Raw genomic sequence first — 18,136 nt, forward strand, 5'->3', positions numbered from 1 at the left:
AGGAGAAGGCTCAACTTTTCGCTAATCGCAGACGCCGTGTGGGTCCCCGACTTTGTGTTGGGGATCTGGTTTGGTTATCTTCTCGTCATATTCCTATGAAGGTTTCCTCTCCTAAATTTAAGCCTCGTTTTATTGGTCCGTATAGGATTTCTGAGGTTCTCAATCCTGTGTCTTTTCGTCTGACCCTCCCAGACTCCTTTTCCATACATAATGTATTCCATAGGTCGTTGTTGCGGAGATACGTGGCGCCTATGGTTCCATCTGTTGAGCCTCCTGTTCCGGTTTTGGTGGAGGGGGAATTGGAGTATATTGTGGAGAAAATTTTGGATTCTCGTGTTTCTAGACGGAAACTCCAGTATCTGGTCAAATGGAAGGGTTATGCTCAGGAAGATAATTCCTGGGTTTTTGCCTCTGATGTCCATGCGCCCGATCTTGTTCGGGCCTTTCATGTGGCGCATCCTGGTCAGCCTGGGGGTTCTGGTGAGGGTTCGGTGACCCCTCCTCAAGGGGGGGGTACTGTTGTGAATTCTGTGGCTGAATTCACTCCTGTGGTCACAAGTGGTACTGCAGCCTCTGAGCTTCCTCCCTCAGGTGTTCTGGTGAGCTCGTTAGCTGCTTTGTTTTTTAACTCCACCTGATTCTGTTTTCCTTGCTCCTTGTCAATGTTCCAGTGTTGGATCTGAGCTTCTGGATCTTTCCTGTGGCCTGCTGCTCTGCTTAGATAAGTGCTGCTTTGCTTTTTGTTGCTATATTTTCTGTCCAGCTTGTCTTTTGGTTTTGCTGGAAGCTCTGAGACGCAAGGGGTGTACCGCCGTGCCGTTAGTTCGGCACGGTGGGACTTTTTGCCCCCTTTGCGTGATTTTTGCTTTAGGGTTTTTTGTAGACTGCAAAGTTCTCTTTACTATACTCGCTCTATCTAGAATATCGGGCCTCACTTTGCTGAAACTATTTCATCCCTACGTTTTGTCTTTTCATCTTACTCACAGTCATTATATGTGGGGGGCTGCCTTTTCCTTTGGGGTATTTCTCTGAGGCAAGCCAGGCTTATTTTTCTATCTTCAGGCTAGTCAGTTTCTTAGGCTGTGCCGAGTTGCATAGGTATCGTCAGGCGCAATCCACAGCCACCTTTAGTTGTGTTTAGGATAGGTTCAGGTATTGCAGTCTACAGAGATTCCACGTCTCAGAGCTCGTTCTATTGTTTTTGGTTTATTGTCAGATCACTGTATGTGCTCTGATCGCTGGTACACTGTGTCACAGGATTACCTTCATAACAATACACTGTGTCACTGGATTGCCAGCATAACAGTATGGAAAATGAATCTGGAAGGATCAGACGAAAAGACACAGGATTAAGAACCTCAGAAATCCTATACGGACCAATAAAACGAGGTTTAAACTTAGGGGAGGAAACCTTCATAGGAATATGACGAGAAGATAACCAAACCAAGTCCCCAACCCGAAGTCGGGGACCCACACAGCGTCTGCGATTAGCGAAACGTTGAGCCTTCTCCTGGGACAAAGTCAGATTGTCCACTACATGAGTCCAAATCCGCTGCAACCTGTCCACCACAGTATCCACACCAGGACAGTCCGAAGACTCAACCTGTCCTGAAGAGAAACGAGGATGGAACCCAGAGTTGCAGAAAAATGGTGAAACCAAGGTAGCCGAGCTGGCCCGATTATTAAGGGCGAACTCAGCCAAAGGCAAAAAGGACACCCAGTCATCCTGATCAGCAGAAACAAAGCATCTCAGATAAGTTTCCAAGGTCTGATTGGTTCGTTCGGTCTGGCCATTAGTCTGAGGATGGAAAGCCGAGGAAAAAGACAAGTCAATGCCCATCCTACCACAAAAGGCTCGCCAAAACCTCGAAACAAACTGGGAACCTCTATCAGAAACGATATTCTCTGGAATGCCATGTAAACGAACCACATGCTGGAAAAACAATGGCACCAAATCAGAGGAGGAAGGCAATTTAGACAAGGGTACCAAATGGACCATCTTAGAAAAGCAATCACAGACCACCCAAATGACTGACATCTTTTGAGAGACGGGAAGGTCTGAAATAAAATCCATAGAGATATGTGTCCAAGGCCTCTTCGGGACCGGCAAGGGCAAAAGCAACCCACTGGCACGAGAACAGCAGGGCTTAGCCCGAGCACAAATCCCACAGGATTGCACAAAAGTACGCACATCCCGCGACAGAGATGGCCACTAAAAGGATCTAGCCACTAACTCTCTGGTACCAAAGATTCCAGGATGACCAGCCAACACCGAACAATGAACCTCAGAGATAACTTTATTCGTCCACCTATCAGGGACAAACAGTTTCTCCGCTGGGCAACGATCAGGTTTATTAGCCTGAAATTTTTGCAGCACCCGCCGCAAATCAGGGGAGATGGCAGACACAATTACTCCCTCTTTGAGGATCCCCGCCGGCTCAGATACACCCGGAGAGTCAGGGACAAAACTCCTAGACAGGGCATCCGCCTTCACATTTTTAGAGCCCAGAAGGTATGAAATCACAAAGTCAAAATGGGCAAAAAACAACGACCAACGAGCTTGTCTAGGATTCAACCGCTTGGCGGACTCGAGATAGGTCAAGTTCTTGTGATCAGTCAAGACCACCACGCGATGCTTAGCTCCTTCAAGCCAATGACGCCACTCCTCGAATGCCCACTTCATGGCCAGCAATTCACGATTGCCCACATCATAATTACGCTCAGCAGGCGAAAACTTCCTGGAAAAGAAGGCGCATGGATTCATCACCGAGCAATCAGAACTTCTCTGCGACAAAACAGCCCCTGCTCCAATCTCAGAAGCATCAACCTCGACCTGGAACGGAAGCGAAACATCTGGTTGACACAACACAAGGGCAGAAGAAAAACGACGCTTCAACTCCTGAAAAGCTTCCACCGCAGCAGAAGACCAATTGACCAAATCAGCACCTTTCTTGGTCAAATCGGTCAATGGTTTAGCAATACTAGAAAAATTGCAGATGAAGCGACGATAAAAATTAGCAAAGCCCAGGAACTTTTGCAGACTTTTCAGAGATGTCGGCTGAGTCCAATTATGGATGGCTTGGACCTTAACAGGATCCATCTCGATAGTAGAAGGGGAAAAGATGAACCCCAAAAATGAAACCTTCTGAACACCAAAGAGACACTTAGATCCCTTCACAAACAAAGAATTAGCACGCAGGACCTGAAACACCGTTCTGACCTGCTTCACATGAGACTCCCAATCATCCGAGAAGATCAAAATGTCATCTAAGTACACAATCAGGAATTTATCCAGGTACTCTCGGAAGATGTCATGCATAAAGGACTGAAACACTGATGGAGCATTGGCAAGTCCGAATGGCATTACAAGATACTCAAAATGGCCCTCGGGCGTATTAAATGCAGTTTTCCACTCATCGCCTCGCTTAATACGCACAAGATTATACGCACCACGAAGATCTATCTTGGTGAACCAACTAGCCCCCTTAATCCGAGCAAATAAATCAGATAACAATGGCAAGGGGTACTGAAATTTAACCGTGATCTTATTTAGAAGGCGGTAATCTATACAAGGTCTCAGTGAACCATCCTTCTTGGCTATAAAAAAGAACCCTGCTCCCAATGGTGACGACGACGGGCGAATATGCCCCTTCTCCAAAGACTCCTTCACATAACTCCGCATAGCGGCGTGCTCAGGCACAGATAAATTAAACAGTCGACCTTTTGGGAATTTACTACCAGGAATCAAATTGATAGCACAATCACAATCCCTATGCGGAGGTAGGGCATCGGACTTGGGCTCATCAAATACATCCCGGTAATCAGACAAGAACTCAGGAACCTCAGAAGGGGTGGATGATGAAATAGTCAGAAATGGGACATCACCATGTATCCCCTGACAACCCCAGCTGGACAAAGACATGGATTTCCAATCTAAAACTGGATTATGGATTTGTAGCCATGGCAACCCCAACACGACCACATCATGCAGATTATGCAACACCAGAAAGCGAATAACCTCCTGATGTGCAGGAGCCATGCACATGGTCAGCTGGGTCCAGTACTGAGGCTTATTCTTGGCCAAAGGCGTAGCATCAATTCCTCTCAATGGAATAGGACACTGCAAGGGCTCCAAGAAAAACCCACAACGCCTAGCATACTCCAAGACCATCAAATTCAGAGCAGCGCCTGAGTCCACAAATGCCATGACAGAATATGATGACAAAGAGCAGATCAGGGTAACAGACAGAAGAAATTTTGACTGTACCATACCAATGGTGGCAGACCTAGCGAACCGCCTCGTGCGCTTAGGACAATCAGAGATAGCATGAGTGGAATCACCACAGTAGAAACACAGCCCATTCTGACGTCTGTGTTCTTGCCGTTCAACTCTAGTCAAAGTCCTATCGCACTGCATAGGCTCAGGTTTAAGCTCAGGTAATACCGCCAAATGGTGCACAGATTTACGCTCGCGCAAGCGTCGACCGATCTGAATGGCCAAAGACATAGATTCATTCAGACCAGCAGGCATGGGAAATCCCACCATGACATCCTTAAGGGCTTCAGAGAGACCTTTTCTGAAAATAGCTGCGAGCGCACCTTCATTCCACTGAGTGAGTACGGACCACTTTCTAAATTTCTGACAATATACTTCTATTTCATCCTGACCCTGACACAGAGCCAGCAAATTCTTCTCTGCCTGATCCACAGAATTAGGCTCATCGTACAGCAATCCGAGCGCCAGAAAAAATGCATCGATATTACTTAATGCAGGATCCCCTGGCGCAAGGGAAAATGCCCAGTCCTGAGGATCGCCACGCAAAAAAGAAATAACGATCCTAACTTGTTGAACTGGATCACCAGAAGAGCGAGGTTTCAAAGCCAGAAATAGTTTACAATTATTTTTGAAACTCAGAAATTTAGTTCTATCTCCAAAAAACAAATCAGGAATAGGGATTCTCGGTTCTAACATAGAATTCTGTGTCACAAAGTCCTGAATATTTTGTACTCTTGCAGTGAGCTGATCCACACATGAAAACAGACCTTTAATGTCCATTGCTACACCTGTGTCCTGAACCACCCAAATGTCTAGGGGAAAAAAAGGCAGAACACAGTGCAGAGGAAAAAAAATGGTCTCAGAACTTCTTTTTTCCCTCTATTGAGAATCATTAGTACTTTGGGCCTCCAGTACTGTTCTGAAATGGCGATTCAGAACCACAATGGATGTTGAAGTTCAGAGCACATATAGTGACCTGGCAATAACCCAAAAACATAGGACGAGCTCTGAGACGTGGGAACTCTGCTGACCGCAAACCCTAATCCTATCGTACCACACTAAAGGCAGCCGTGGAGCGCTCCTATCCAAGGCCTAGGCGCCTCGAGCACGGCCTGAGAAACTAGCTAGCCTAAGAGAGGAAAATAAGCCTACCTTGCCTCAGAGAAATTCCCCAAAGGAAAACGCAGCCCCCCACATATAATGACTGTGAGTGAGATGAAAAGACAAACGTAGAGATGAAATAGATTTAGCAAAGTGAGGCCCGACCTTCTGAATAGACCAAGGATAGGAAAGGTAACTTTGCGGTGAACACAAAACCCTACAAACAACCAAGCAGGGGGGGCAAAAAGACCCTCCGTACCGAACTAACGGCACGGAGGTACACCCTCTGCGTCCCAGAGCTTCCAGCAAGCAACAAAAACCAATTGAGCACGCTGGACAAAAAAAACAGCAAACAAAAATAACACAAGCAAAACTTAGCTTATGCAGAGCAGCAGGCCACAGGAACGATCCAGGAGGAAGCTAGACCCACACTAGAACATTGACTGGAGGCCAGGATCAAAGCACTAGGTGGAGTTAAATAGAGAACGCCTAACGACTTCCCCACATCACCTGAGGAAGGAGACTCAGAAGCCGCAGTACCACTTTCCTCCACCAACGGAAGCTCACAGAGAGAACCAGCCGAAGTACCACTTGTGGCCACAGGAGGAAGCTCTGCCACAGAATTCACAAAGGGTCTATATGATAGAAAATAACAAAGTGTGACACCATTCTAAAAACTACACCCCTCAAGGTCCTCAAAACCACATTCAAGAAGTTTATTAACCCTTTACGTGCTTCACAGGAACTAAAACAATGTGGAAGGAAAAAATGAACATTTAACTTTTTTTTGCAAACATCTTAATTCAGAACCATTTTTTTTATTTTCACATGCGTAAAAACAGAAATGTAACCATAAATTTTGTTATGCAATTTCTCCTAAATACGCCAATACCCCATATGTGGGGGTAAACCACTTTTTGGACGCACCGCAGAACTTAGAAGTGAAGGAGCGCCGTCTGACTTTTTCAATGCAGAATTGGCTGGAATTGAGATTGGACGCCATGTCGCGTTTGAAGAGCCCCTGATGTGCCTAAACAGTGGAAACTCCCCACAAGTGACACCATTTTGGAAACTAGACCCCTTAACGAACTTATCTAGATGTGTGGTGAGCACTTTGAACCCCCAAGTGCTTCACAGAAGTTTATAACGTAGATCCGTGAAAATAAAAAATCGCTTTTGTTTACACAAAAATGATCTTTTCGCCCACAAATTCTTATTTTCACAAGGGTAACAGGAGAAATTAGACCACAAAAGTTGTTGTGCGATTTCTCCTGAATACGTCGATACCCCATATGTGAGGGTAAACCACTGTTTGGGCGCACCTCAGAGCTTGGAAGGGAAGGAGTGCTGTTTTACTTTTTCAATGTAGAATTGGCTGGAATTGAGATTGGACGCCATGTCGCGTTTGGAGAGCCCCTGATGTGCCTAAACAGTGGAAACCCCCCACAAGTGACACCATTTTGGAAACTAGACCCCTTAAGGAACTTATCTAGATGTGTGGTGAGCACTTTGACCCCCATGTGCTTCACAGAAGTTTATAACGTAGAGCCGTGAAAAAAAAAATCGCATTTTTTCTACAAAAATGATCTTTTTGCCCACAAATTTTTATTTTCACAATGGTAACAGGAGAAATTAGACCACAAAAGTTGTTGTGCAATTTCTCCTGAGTACATCGATACCCAATATGTGGGGGTAAACCACTGTTTGGGCGCACCGCAGAGCTTGGAAGAGAAAAAGTGCCGTTTTACTTTTTCAATGTAGAATTGGCTGGAATTGAGATCGGACGCCATGTCGCGTTTGGAGAGCCCCTGATGTGCCTAAACAGTAGAAATCCCCCACAAGTGACCCCATTTTGGAAACTAGACCCCCCATGGAACTTATCTAGATGTGTGGTGAGATCTTTGAATGCCCAAGTGCTTCACAGAAGTTTAGAATGCAGAGTCGTGAAAATAAAAAATATATTTTTTTCCACAAAAAAGATTTTTTAGCCCCCAAGTTTTTATTTTCACACGGGTAACAAGAGAAATTGGACCCCAAAAGTTGTTGTCCGATTTGTCCTGAGTATGCTGGTACCCCATATGTGGGGGTAAACCACTGTTTAGGCGCACGGCAGAGCTCGGAAGGAAGGAGCGCCGTTTTGGAATGCAGACTTTGATAGAATGGTCTGCGAGCATTATGTTGCGTTTGCAGAGCCCCTGATGTACCTAACCAGTAGAAACCCTCCACAAGTGACCCCATTTTGGAAACTAGACCCCCCAAGGAACTTATCTAGATGTGTGGTGAGAACTTTGAATACCCAAGTGCTTCACAGAAGTTTAGAATGCAGAGTCATGAAAATAAAAAATATTTTTTTTTCCACAAAAAATATATTGTAGCCCCCAAGTTTTTGTTTTGGCAAGGGTAACAGGAGAAATTGGACTGCAATAGTTGTTGTCCAATTTATCCCGAGTACGCTGATGCACCATATGTGGGGGTAAACCACTGTTTGGGCGCACGGCAGAGATCGGAAGGGAAGGAGCGCCGTTTTGGAATGCAGACTTTGATAGAATGGTCTGTGGGCATTGTGTTGCGATTGCAGAGCCCCTGATGTACCTAAACAGTAGTAACCCCCTACAAGTGACCCCATTTTGGAAACTAGACCCCCCAAGGAACTTATCTAGATGTGTGGTGAGAACTTTGAATGCCCAAGTGCTTCACAGAAGTTTAGAATGCAGAGTCGTGAAAATAAAAAATATTTTTTTTTTTCACAAAAAAGATATTGTAGCCCCCAAGTTTTTATTTTCACAAGGGTAACAGGAGAAATTGGACCACTAACGTTGTTGTCCAATTTATCCTGAGTATGCTGATGCCCCATATGTGGGGGTAAACCACTGTTTGGGCGCACGGCAGAGCTTGGAAGGGAAGGAGCGCCGTTTTGGCATGCAGACTTAGATAGAATGGTCTGTGGGCGTTATGTTGCGTTTGCAGAGCACCTGATGTACCTAAACAGTAGTAACCCCCCACAAGTGACCCCGTTTTGGAAACTAGACCCCCCAAGGAACTTATATAGATGTGTGGTGAGAACTTTGAATGCCCAAGTGCTTCACAGAAGTTTATAATGCAGAGTCATAAAAAAATAAATAAAAATAAAAATAAAAAAAATCTCCACAAAAAAGACTTTGTAGCCCCAAAGTTTTTATTTTCACAAGGGTAACAAGAGAAATTGTACCCCAGAAATTGTTGTCCAATTTATCCCGAGTACGCTGATGCCCCATATGTGGGGGTAACCCACTGTTTAGGCGCACGGCAGAGCTCAGAAGGGAGGGAGCACCATTTGACTTTTTGAGCGCAAAATTGGCTGTCGTGTTTGGAGACCCCCTGATGTATCTAAACAGTGGAAACCCCCCAATTCTAGCTCCAACCCAACTCCAACACACCCCTAACCCTAATCCCAACCTGATCCATAATCCTAATCACTAACCTTAACCATAATCACAACCCTTACCCCAAAACAACCCTAATGTCAACCCTAACCATAACCCTAATCAAAACCCTAAATCCAACACACCCCTAATCCTAATCGCAACCCTAACCTCAAACCTAACCCTAATCCCAATACACCCCTAATCACAACCCTAACCTTAACCCTAATCCCAAACCTAACCCTAATCCCAAGCGTAACCCTAATGCCAACCCTAACCCTAATACCAACCCTAATCCAAACCCTAATCCCAACTCTAACCCTAAATTTAGCCCTAGTCCTAACCCTAGCCCTAACCCTAGCCCTAACCCTACTCCTACCCCTAACGCTAGCCCTAACCCTACCCCTAACCCTAACCCTACCCCTACCCCTAACCCTAACCCTAACCCTACCTCTAATTTTAGCCCCAACTGCTGTTCTCCTGCCGGCCAGCAGATGGAGACAGATGGCGGGCGCACTGCGCATGCGCCCGCCATTTTCTTTTCCCCGGCCGCCAGGAGGAGCAGCAGGAGGATCCAGGGACACAGGTGAGTATAATAGGGTCCCCGAATCGCCCTATTTCTCTGTCCTCTAATGTGCGATCACATCAGAGGACAGAGAATTACACTTAACTTTTTTTTTTTTTGTGATCGCCGGTAAACAGTTAATTACCGGCGATCGCAAAACAGGGGTCGGTAAAACCGACCCCGATCATGTTCTTTGGGGTCTCGGCTACCCCCGGCAGCCGAGACCCCAAAGATTCTCCCGGCGCCGGCCGGCGGGCGCACTGCGCATGCGCCCGCCATTTTAAAGATGGCGGCGCCCACCGGGAGACACGAGGAGCACCGGGGGAGCAAGGTGAGTATTGGGGGGCCACCTGGGACCCCTTTTCTCTGTCCTCCGATGTGCGATCACATCGGAGGACAGAAAAATTAAAAAGAGATCGCGTTTTTGTTTTTTTTTGCGATCGCCGGTAAACGGTTAATTACCGGCGATTGCAAATGCGGGGTGGGTAAAAAAAAACCCCGAATCATGTTCTCTGGGGTCTCGGCTACCCCCGGCAGCCGAGACCCTGGAGAAAATCCGACTCTGGGGGGCGCTATTCACTTTTTCCACAGCGCCGTTAATTAACGGCGCTGCGGTTTAAGTACCCTTAGCGGCCGCCGTTAAAGGGCGTATCGGTGGTCGCTAAGGGGTTAAAGGATATTGAAACTTGACTGTGATCTTATTCAAGAGGCGATAATCAATACAGGGTCTTAAGGAACCATCTTTTTTAGCAACAAAAAAGAACCCCGCTCCCATCGGTGAAGAAGATGGCCGAATATGCCCTTTCTCCAAAGACTCCTTAATATAGCTCCGCATGGCGGCATGTTCAAGTACAGACAGGTTGAAAAGTCGGCCCTTAGGAAACTTACAGCCTGGAATCAAGTCAATAGCACAATCTCAGTCCCTGTGCGGTGGGAGGAAACTGGACTTGGGCTCATCGAATACATCCTGAAAATCAGACAAAAACTCCGGAATTTCAGAAGAGGGAGAAGGGGCGATAGACATCAGAGGAACATCATTATGAACCCCCTGACAACCGCAACTAGTCACAGACATGGACTTCCAGTCCAACACAGGATTATGTACCTGTAACCAGGGAAAACCCAGCACGATAGCATCATGCAAATTATGCAACACCAGAAATCGACAATCTTCCTGATGGGCTGGCGCCATGCACATGGTCACCTGTGTCCAAAACTGGGGCTTATTTTTAGCCAAGGGTGTAGCATCAATGCCCCTTAAAGGAATAGGGTTCTGCAAAGGCTGCAAGGGAAAACCACAACGCCTTGCAAAGTCAAAGTCCATTAAGTTCAAGGCAGCGCCTGAATCCACAAACGCCATGACAGAAAAAGATGACAATGAACAGATCAAGGACACAGATAACAGAAATTTAGGTTGTACAGTACTGATGGTAAATGAACTGGCGATCCTCTTTGTCCGCTTAGGACAGATTGAAATGACATGGGAAGCGTCTAAAACCTTGTCGTTCTGTTTTAGACAGAATCCTATCACACTGCATAGGCTCAGGAATTTGCTCTGAGGATAACGCCATAGCGCGCACAGTTCTGCGCTCCCGCAAGCGCCGGTCAATCTGAATGGCCAGAGACATAGAATCACTCAGATTGGAGGGTGTGGGAAACCCACCATAACATCTTTAACAGATTCAGAAAGACCCTTTCTGAAAATTGCCGCCAAAGCATCATCATTCCATGTAGTCAACACAGACCATTTTCTGAATTTCTGACAATACAATTCAGCCGCCTCTTGCCCCTGAGACAGGGCCAACAAGGTCTTCTCAGCTTGATCCACCGAATTAGGTTCATCATATAATAATCCTAACGCCTGAAAGAAGGAGTCTACATTAAGCAAAGCAGGATCCCCAGATTCCAGGGAAAATGCCCAATCCTGTGGATCACCACGCAGCAAGGAGATGATGATTTTAACTTGTTGAATGGAATCACCAGAGGATCGAGGTTTCAATGCAAAAAACAGTTTACAGTTGTTTTTAAAACTCAAAAATTTGGACCTGTCACCAAAAAAACAAATCAGGAGTAGGAATCTTCGGTTCTAAAGCAGGAGTTTGAACAATATAATCAGAAATACCCTGTATCCTAGCAGCAAGCTGGTCTACACGAGAAGCTAATTCCTGAACATTCATGCTAGCACAAGGCTCTTCAGCCACCCAGAGATAAAAAGGGAGGAGAAAACAAAACAGACTGAAGAAAAAAAAAATGGCTCAAAACCTTTCCTCCCTTCTTCTGAGATGCATTTAACTCATTGTGGGTCAGTTGTACTGTTATGATCAGGTGGCCTTGGAGCAGCATGAAAACCTTCTCTGGAGTAGGTGGTAACTTATACTGACCGCAAACCCTGATCCTATCACCGCAGCTAGAAGTAGCCGTGGGGTGTACCTAACAAAACCTAGACACCTCGACACAGCCGGAGGACTAAATACCCCTAAAGATGGAAATAGCAAAACTATCTTGCCTCAGAGTAGACCCCCAAAGGATAGGCAGCCCCCCACAAATATTGACTGTGAGTTGGAGAGGAAAAGACACACGCAGGCAGAAAACAGGCTTAGCAAAGGAGGCCACTTCTAGCTAAATAGAAAAGGACAGGACAGAGTTCTGTGCGGTCAGTATTTAAACCCTTCCAAAATATCCACAGCAGAAAATACAAAAACTCCACCATCTAACTAAAGACGTGGAGAGTATAACTGCAACTCCAGAGAATCCAACCAGACTGAGAAAAACAGCTGACACAGTCTAAGCTGGACAAATAGAAACAAAAGATCAGCACTGAAAATAAGCACACAGCAAGTGTGCTTCAGAAAAAGAAACAGACACTTATCTTTGCTGAACTGGCAGATAAGCAGGTGAGGCCAGGCAGAGATCCAATACTTCCAAAGAAACATTGACAACTGGCAAGGGCTAATGAATCCTGCACACTTAAATATCCCAGTCCGAACAGCAATTAGCAGATACACCTGGCCAGGACTGTGACTCAGAGACAACTGCATTCCCACCTACAACCACTGGAGGGAACCCAAGAGCAGAATTCACAACATGCATCGCAGTCTGTTAATGCTGCCATTGAGCTCTATTTCGGGTGCATCGCTAGCGCCCGCCCATAATAGGCGTGCGCTAGCGAAGTGCCGTCATTGAGTGATTTACCCTGGGACGCGGGCTGCAGCGTTTCCGGGTCCGTCACCTCTAGCACAGATAGAGCATCTGCTACCTCCATCTGTGCTAGCGCGATGGCAAGTCGGCACTTGCGTTAACACAGCCCGTTTAACGCATGTGTTGAACGGGCTGCATTAATGCAATGTGAACCTAGCCTTAGCTTTGGCTGTTAGTAAGTCGTTAGTAATTTTGGTCAGGGCAGTCTCAGTCTCAGAAGTTTGACCAATGTACACCTTCCTACATGGACAAATCGGTGCATGATGATATTTTTGCTTTTGTAATAAATGTAGTACCTCAATGGATGTATTTTAGAATTTAAGGGATTAACAAAAGTATCCCATGTTGAAGCCATGAGTGGGCATATGTTGCAGTCTCCACAAGGAAAAGACCCTCTGGGTGTGATACCTCGATTGAGCCTGTAGGTCAGTCTCGAGAAGTAGCCCTGGTGAGAAGATCATGGAGATTGGGAGCTCTCCTCGCTGATAAGAGGGGATGCAAACTAGTCACCGTGGCCGTTTGGGTTTCTACAGTGAGGATGGACCAGTGCTTAAATAAGATGTTTGACACCATACTAAAGTGAGTGCTTATATCGTCAGCACTAGGGGGAACGTAAAAGCTTACATATTTATAAAGTCACTGGTAAGGTGCCCTCACTACATACGGATCTATTCAGTCACCACTAGGGGGAGCTCACTATATACAGATTTATACAGTCACCACTAGGGGGAGTTCACTATATACATATATATACAGCCACCACTAGGGGGAGCTCACTATATACAGATTTATACAGTCACCACTAGGGAGAGCTCACTATATACAGATTTATACAGTCACCACTAGGGGGAGCTCACTATGTACAGATATATACAGCCACCACTATCGGGAGCTCACTATGTACAGATATATACAGCCACCACTATCGGGAGCTCACTATGTACAGATATATACAGCCACTACACAGATTTATACAGCTACTAGAAGCTCACTTTGTACATATACAGTCATGGCCAAAAGTATTAACACCCCTGCAATTCTGTCAGATAATACTCAGTTTCTTCCTGAAAATTATTGCAATAACAAGTTCTTTGGTATTATTATCTTCATTTAATTTGTCTTAAATGAAAAAAAAAACACAAAAAGAATTGTCCTAAAGCCAAATTGGATATAATTCCACACCAAACATAAAAAGGGGGTGGACAAAAGTATTGGCACCGTTCGAAAAATCATGTGATGCTTCCCTAATTTGTGTAATTAACAGCACCTGTAACTTACCTGTGGCACCTAACAGGTGTTGGCAATAACTAAATCACACTTGCAGCCAGTTGACATGGATTAAAGTTGACTCAACCTCTGTCCTGTGTCCTTGTGTGTACCACATTGAGCATGGAGAAAAGAAAGAAGACCAAAGAACTGTCTGAGGACTTGAGAAACCAAATTGTGAGGAAGCATGAGCAATCTCAAGGCTACAAGTCCATCTCCAAAGACCTGAATGTTCCTGAGTCTACCGTGCGCAGTGTCATCAAGAAGTTTAAAGCCCATGGCACTGTGGCTAACCTCCCTAGATGTGGATGGAAAAGAAAAATTGACAAGAGATTTCAACGCAAGATTGTGCAGATGTTGGATAAAGAACCTTGACTAACATCCAAACAAGTTCAAGCTGCCCTGCAGTCCGAGAGTACAACAGTGTCAACCCGTACTATCCGTCGGCATCTGAATGAAAAGGGACTGTATGGTAGGAGACCCAGGAAGACCCCACTTCTTACCCCGAGACATAATAAAGCCTGGTTGGAGTTTGCCAAAACTTACCTGAAAAAGCCTAAAACATTTTGGAAGAATGTTCTCTGGTCAGATAAGACAAAAGTAGAGCTTTTTGGGCAAAGGCATCAACATGGAGTTTACAGGAGAAAAAAGATGCATTCAAAGAAAAGAACACGGTCCCTACAGTCAAACATGGCGGAGGTTCCCTGATGTTTTGAGGTTGCTTTGCTGCCTCTGGCACTGGACTGCTTGACCGTGTGCATGGCATTATGAAGTCTGAAGACTACCAACAAATTTTGCAGCATAATGTAGGGCCCAGTGTGAGAAAGTTGGGTCTCCCTCAGAGGTCATGGGTCTTCCAGCAGGACAATGACCCAAAACACAGTTCAAAAAGCACTAAAAAATGGTTTGAGAGAAAGCACTGGAGACTAGGGTTGAGCGAAACAGATCGTTCATTTTTAAAAGTTGCCGACTTTTGGCAAAGTCGGGTTTCATGAAACCCGACCCGACCCCTGTGTGGGGTCGGCCATGCGGTACGCGACTTTCGCGCCAAAGTCGCGTTTCAATGATGCTAAAAGCACCATTTCTCAGCCAATGAAGGTGAACGCAGAGTGTGGGCAGCGTGATGACATAGGTCCTGGTCCCCACCATCTTACAGAAGGGCATTGCAGTGATTGGCTTGCTGTCTGCGGCGTCACAGGGGCTATAAAGAGGCGTTCCCGCCGACCGCCATCTTACTGCTGCTGATCTGAGCCTAGAGAGAGGTTGCTGCCGCTTCGTCAGAAGCAGGGATAGCGTTAGGCAGGGTCCATTAACCACCAAACCGCCTGTGCTGTAGCGATTTCCACTGTCCAACACCACCTTTTGTTTGCAGGGACAATGGAAGCTACATTTTTTTTTCATTGGGCTGCCCTAGAAGGCTCCCTGATAGCTGCATTGCTGTGTGTACGCCGCTGTGCAAACCAACTGCTTTTTTCAAAGCACAAATCCTCTTGTTCCTTCCTTTCTGCACAGCTATCTTTTTTGTTTGTCCACACTTTTTATTTAATTTGTGCATCAGTCCACTCCTTATTGCTGCCTGCCATACCTGGCTGAAATTACTGCAGGGAGATAGTAATTGTAGGACAGTCCTTTTTTTTTTTTTCCCTACAAAAAATAAGTTGTGGGAGATTAAGATTGGCATTTCTGCTAGAGTGCCATCCCTGTGTGTGCCATCTCTCTCACATAGTGGGCGATAGAAAGCCTTTTTTTTTTTTTTTTGGGTTTATAAATTCTCCCAGAAAAAAAAACCAGTGGGAGATTAATATTGGCCTTTGGGTTTGTGTGCCACTCCTGACTTATTGTGTGCCATCTCTCTCTCTCAAATAATGGGCCATAGAAAGCCTATTAATTTTTTTTTTTTTGGTTTCTAAATTCTCCCTGAAAAAATAAAAAAAAAATCAGTGGGAGATTAATATTGGCCTTTGGGTTTGTGTGCCACTCTTGACTCATTGTGTGCCATCTCTCTCTCTCTCAAATAGTGGGCCATAGAAAGCCTATTAATTTTTTTTTATTTGGTTTCTAAATTCTACCTGAAAAAAATCATAAAAAGATCAGTGGGAGATTAATATTGGCCTTTGGGCTTGTGTGCCAGTCCTGAGTGTGCCATCTCTCTCTCAAATAGTGGGCCATAGAAAGCCTATTAATTTTTTTTTTATTTGGTTTCTAAATTCTCCCTGAGAAAAATAAAAAAAAAATCAGTGAGAGATTAATATTGGCCTTTAGGCTTGTGTGCCACTCCTGACTCCTGTGTGTGCCATCTCTCTCTCTCAAATAGTGGGCCATAGAAAGCCTTTTTTTTATTTGGTTTCTAAATTCTCCCTGAAAAAAAAAAAAAAATCAGTGGGAGATTAATATTGGCCTTTGGGCTTGTGTGCCACTCCTGACTCCTGTGTGTGCCATCTCTCTCTCAAATAGTGGGTCATAGAAAGCCTTTTTTTTTTATTTGGTTTATAAATTCTCCCTGAGAAAATTAAAAAAAAAATCAGTGGGAGATTAATATTGGCCTTTGGGTTTGTGTGCCACTCCTGACTCCTGTGTGTGCCATCTCTCTCTCAAATAGTGGGCCATAGAAAGCCTATTAATTTTTTTTTTATTTGGTTTCTAAATTCTACCTGAAAAAATCATAAAAAAATCAGTGGGAGATTAATATTGGCCTTTAGGCTTGTGTGCCACTCCTGACTCCTGTGTGTGCCATCTCTCTCTCAAATAGTGGGTCATAGAAAGCCTTTTTTTTTTATTTGGTTTCTAAATTCTCCCTGAGAAAATAAAAAAAAAATCAGTGGGAGATTAATATTGGCCTTTGGGCTTGTGTGCCACTCCTGACTCCTGTGTGTGCCATCTCTCTCTCTCAAATAGTGGGCCATAGAAAGCCTTTTTTTTTATTTGGTTTCTAAATTCTCCCTGAAAAAAATAAAAAAAAATCAGTGGGAGATTAATATTGGCCTTTGGGTTTGTGTGCCACTCCTGACTCCTGAGTGTGCCAACTCTCTCTTAAATAGTGGGCCATAGAAAGCCTATTAACTTTTTTTTATTTGGTTTCTAAATTCTACCTGAAAAAATCATAAAAAAATCAGTGGGAGATTAATATTGGCCTTTAGGCTTGTGTGCCACTCCTGACTCCTGTGTGTGCCATCTCTCTCTCAAATAGTGGGTCATAGAAAGCCTTTTTTTTTTATTTGGTTTCTAAATTCTCCCTGAGAAAATAAAAAAAAAATCAGTGGGAGATTAATATTGGCCTTTGGGCTTGTGTGCCACTCCTGACTCCTGTGTGTGCCATCTCTCTCTCTCAAATAGTGGGCCATAGAAAGCCTTTTTTTAATTTGGTTTCTAAATTCTCCCTGAAAAAATGAAAAAAAAATCAGTGGGAGATTAATATTGGCCTTTGCGTTTGTGTGCCACTCCTGACTCCTGAGTGTGCCAACTCTCTCTCAAATAGTGGGCCATAGAAAGCCTATTATTTTTTTTTTTTTTGGTTTCTAAATTCTACCTGAAAAAATCATAAAAAATCAGTGGGAGATTAATATTGGCCTTTGGGCTTGTGTGCCACTCCTGACTCCTGTGTGTGCCATCTCTCTCTCAAATAGTGGGTCATAGAAAGCCTTTTTTTTTTATTTGGTTTCTAAATTCTCCCTGAGAAAATAAAAAAATCAGTGGGAGATTAATATTGGCCTTTGGGCATGTGTGCCACTCCTGACTCCTGTGTGTGCCATCTCTCTCTCTCAAATAGTGGGCCATAGAAAGCCGTTTTTTTTTTTGGTTTCTAAATTCTCCCTGAAAAAATAAAAAAAAAATCAGTGGGAGATTAATATTGGCCTTTGGGTTTGTGTGCCACTCCTGACTCCTGTGTGTGCCATCTCTCTCTCAAATAGTGGGCCATAGAAAGCCTATAATTTTTTTTTATTTGGTTCCTAAATTCGCCCTGAAAAAATAAAAAAAAAAATCAGTGGGAGATTAATATTGGCCTTTGGGCTTGTGTGCCACTCCTGACTCCTGTGTGTGCCATCTCTCTCTCAAATAGTGGGCCATAGAAAGCCTTTTTTTTTATTTGGTTTCTAAATTCTCCCTGAAAAAATAAAAAAAAAATTAGTGAGAGATTAATATTGGCCTTTAGGCTTGTGTGCCACTCCTGACTCCTGTGTGTGCCATCTCTCTCTCTCAAATAGTGGGCCATAGAAAGCCTTTTTTTTATTTGGTTTCTAAATTCTCCCTGAAAAAAAAAAAAAAAAATCAGTGGGAGATTAATATTGGCCTTTGGGCTTGTGTGCCACTCCTGACTCCTGTGTGTGCCAT

The sequence above is a fragment of the Ranitomeya imitator genome, chromosome 4, assembly GCF_032444005.1.
Source record: "Ranitomeya imitator isolate aRanImi1 chromosome 4, aRanImi1.pri, whole genome shotgun sequence".
Taxonomy (NCBI): Eukaryota; Metazoa; Chordata; class Amphibia; order Anura; family Dendrobatidae; genus Ranitomeya; species Ranitomeya imitator.